Genomic DNA, 3731 nt, shown 5'->3' with positions numbered 1-3731 from the left:
TTTCCCCAACAATACTCATCTAAGCCATATAAAGGAAAATGGAATAAAAATGATTTTGTTAGCACTGGTGGGAAAAACCAGAGATAATTAGCGATAATTATCTCAATAATGCGGAATATTTTTCTCCCACTTGTGTAGATAAATGGCCAAACAGAAAATACAATTCCACATTAGCAGAAAATTAAATATGAGACAACCACCATTTTTAACGTGGAAAACTGAGTCTTCCTAATAACAATAATTAGGGAACATCAATCAACAATAACAACCTTCCACTAAAGTGGGTATGCCAAACTATATATTAAAATAACAAATTCAATGGTAGAAATAACATACCAAATTTGTAGATCAAACATAGCAAATTTACTACACACTTACCACCACCGGAACTAAACCCTTATTTTTCTTCTCTGGCAACCGTTCTCTTTCGTTCTTCTAATTCTTAGGATTTCTAAATCCCTTTTATTTCCTTCACGTGGGCCTAACCCAATAATACATTTTTTTTCCCGTTTTTTTCAATAATAATAATACTAATAAAACTAGTGAGTTCCACTTGGGGAGTGAACTCACCCAACAAATCTCCCCCTCACGACTCAAGTGGGAAGGTACTGCTCAACTATGCCAACTTTCTTTCTACAGCATATCATCTTCGACACAAGCAAGGTCTTCGTCATCATATCTGAACCATTCTCATCAGTATGAATCTTCTCAATTAAAAATGACTTCATTTCCAGTGCATCTCGTATCCAATGATACCGCACTTCAATATGCTTCGACTTTACATGAAAAGTCGAATTCTTACTGAGATGGATCGCACTCTGACTGTCACAGAATAACACAAAGCAACACACTTTTGTAGTCTTGATTGCCAAGACACAGCTTCCCCTGCAAAAGTCATCATATAACCAGAAGTAGATTTTTTAGAATCAAGATCATCTACCATATCTGCATCTATATAGCCATCCAACACATGTTCGCCACCTCCATAGCATAAACATACTTTGGAAGTGCCTCTGAGGTATCTGAGAATCCACTTCACTACTTGCCAACGATCTTTACCAGGATTAGAGAGAAATTGACTAACAACTCCAACTATATGAACAATACCTTGGCCACTACTATTTCAAATGAAAGATAATTTGATTATAAAATCTTTACAACATCAATAAAGAAAAGCTTAACATTTTTTAAGAGAAAATTTTCCACCTAAACAATAACTACAATATTATCTTTTAAAGAGAAAACATTTCAAATTTACAAACTGTAATATCTCAAAGATCCAAGCCTCAAACTTCAAGATCCATAAGAAAAATAAAAAACTCTTTCCCCAACAAAACTCATCTAAGCCATATAAAGGAAAACGAAATAAAAATGATTTTGTTAGCACTATTGGGAAAAACCAGAAATAATTAGTGATAACTATCTTAATAATGCGGAATATTTTTCCTCCACATGTGCAGATAAATGGTCAAACAGAAAATACAATTCCACAGAGCAAAAATAATTAACAGAAAATTAAATAGGAGACAACCACAATTTTTAACGTGGAAAACTTCCCTCAAATTGAGAGAATAAAAACCACGGTACCTAGTCCAATAAAAACTTCCACTATAATAGAAGTGATGATCACTGATAGTTACATGTTAGAGTTAAAACAAAAAATTGAATTATAAAATCTAATTTTTATGATTTTAGGTTTTAGAGGAAAACTATTTTTAAAATAAATGAAAACAATAATTCTAATTTTTTTTTTATCTTAAAAAAGATGGTAAATTCCACCTGTGAGGTCCATAGTTCAAACTTGAGACAAGACGTACAATATAATAATATCGTCCAACCTAACAAACTTAATTCTATTTTATTTGAACATATTTTGTTTTCAAAACTAACTTTAAAAATAAATAAAAAACTCAGAACCACCCAAACAAGCCTAAGGTTTCAGGTCGAAACATTTTATCATGTACCCTCATATTTATTCTCCTAACCCTTCATTTTACACAAACTATCTATTTTATCATTTTATTTTAAAAATAATTTTTTCCTACCCCACTAAATTCAACTTGAGTTTCAAAAAACTAAAAAAAGTTTTTTGAAACACAAATGTGTTTCAAAAAATTCAAACTTTGTGTGTCGAAAAACTTTTTTTTTAAATTTTATAGAACATAAATATGTTTCAAAAAATTTTAAAGTATTTTTTTAAATTTTCTAGAACATAAATTTGTGATGCAAAACTTGAAAAAAGTTTTTCGAAATATAATTATGTTTATAAGAATTTAAAATTTATGTTTCAAAATACTTTTTCCTTCAGAATACAAATCTGTACCCAAAAAAATTAAATTAAATTATTTATTTTTTTATACAAAAGGTTAGATTGGATATTTTTTAAAACGTGGGGTAGGAGTATAATTGAAGGGGGTATAAGTTAAAATTTTATTGGGTTTGTATTGACATATTGGATTGATTATCACTTATGGGCTTGAATCATTAGTAACAGGCTCATTGGAGAAAGGCCGAACACACAAAAAAAAAAAAAAAGAAAAAAAAAATGGCTCAGAAGGAAAATAAATAGATGTTAGATGATCAGGTCACCGGACGCCTGAGCTTCGAATCACCTGTCTGTCCTCATATCATCAACTGTTCTTCAGCTACTTTCCAACTTCTCTTCCTTCCTTCCTCGTTTCTCCCACCACCACCACCACAAATATCTCAACTTCATCTTCTTCCTCATTCACCTCCACCATCACCAACCATAGCTAAAGTAAACCTCATCCTTCATTTTTATCTATTTCAATTACCCCCTTTCCCCCCTCTCTTTAATATCTAATTTATCTCTTTATTTTGTGTTTTACTTCTTCATATATTATTATTAAGATTGGAAAGCTTAATTTTTTTTCTTTTTTTCTTTTAGTTGGTTTTACTATGTAGAAATGAAATATGAATTCCAGCTTATACACATTCTGTGTTAATTTATGATTCTTATTGACTTGATTTGGTTTCAGCTTAGTTATTGTATATTGTTTTTGGTGATATGAAATTTTAATCTTCCTTTTATGTTATGTTGCTGGCTGATTTTGTTTTTCTGCATTTCTTTGTTTATTTTATTTTATTTGTAAACCCTAGTAGTATATTTCTTTTGCTTTGGTCATTTAAGCATTTTGGTGTGTTATCATTCATATATTCTGAGGTTTTGGGGAATAATAATAGGTATTTGGGTGTTCATTTTGGTTCAGTAGGGCTGCATCTTCAGTATGGAGATCACAATGAGTTTCTACAGACCGTTCAATTATTTTCTCGCAACATTTTCAATTTTAACTTTGTATGTTGGTGGCTAGAATGATATTTGGTTATCGATTTTCCTTTATAGTTGTGATTGAAAGAAGATGGAAGCAAATTAGAGAGGATGCATCTTCAGAAACACTGAAAACAATTTTGTTTTTTTTGTAATTATTTCAAAATTTTCAAAAATATTCAATTTGTTTTTGAAATGCATTTTCAAAAGTTTCATAAAGCCTTCTTGAATGTGTATTTTATCAATAGAAATGGACACAGAAAACACCATAAGTAAACAGACCCTAAATTTTTTCTAAGTTTATCTTATATACCTAAGTTTTAAATTTACAACTAATGGGAATGTTTCATAAGTTCTGTTGACTTTAGAATTCAATATAGACATGTGTGTATGTGTATAGAGACAGACAGCCATACAGCCATACAACCATACATGCATACAT

General features: G+C 30.4%; 1 protein-coding gene across 1 annotated transcript in view; it reads left to right on the top strand.

Moving 5' to 3' along the window:
- Window positions 1-2582: 2582 nt before the first annotated feature.
- LOC101507814 (DNA topoisomerase 1 alpha-like) overlaps window positions 2583-3731 on the top strand; it is a 15989-nt gene continuing 14840 nt past the window's right edge. Inside the window, exon 1 of the mRNA XM_073367239.1 lies at window positions 2583-2758. The gene's annotated coding sequence lies outside the window, so the exon portion shown is untranslated. The remainder of the gene's footprint in view (window positions 2759-3731) is intronic.

This window comes from Cicer arietinum, chromosome 4 (genome assembly GCF_000331145.2).
Source record: "Cicer arietinum cultivar CDC Frontier isolate Library 1 chromosome 4, Cicar.CDCFrontier_v2.0, whole genome shotgun sequence".
Lineage (NCBI taxonomy): Eukaryota > Viridiplantae > Streptophyta > Magnoliopsida > Fabales > Fabaceae > Cicer > Cicer arietinum.
Note: the sequence above shows the minus strand (reverse complement) of the source record. Positions and strands in the feature narration are given on the sequence as shown.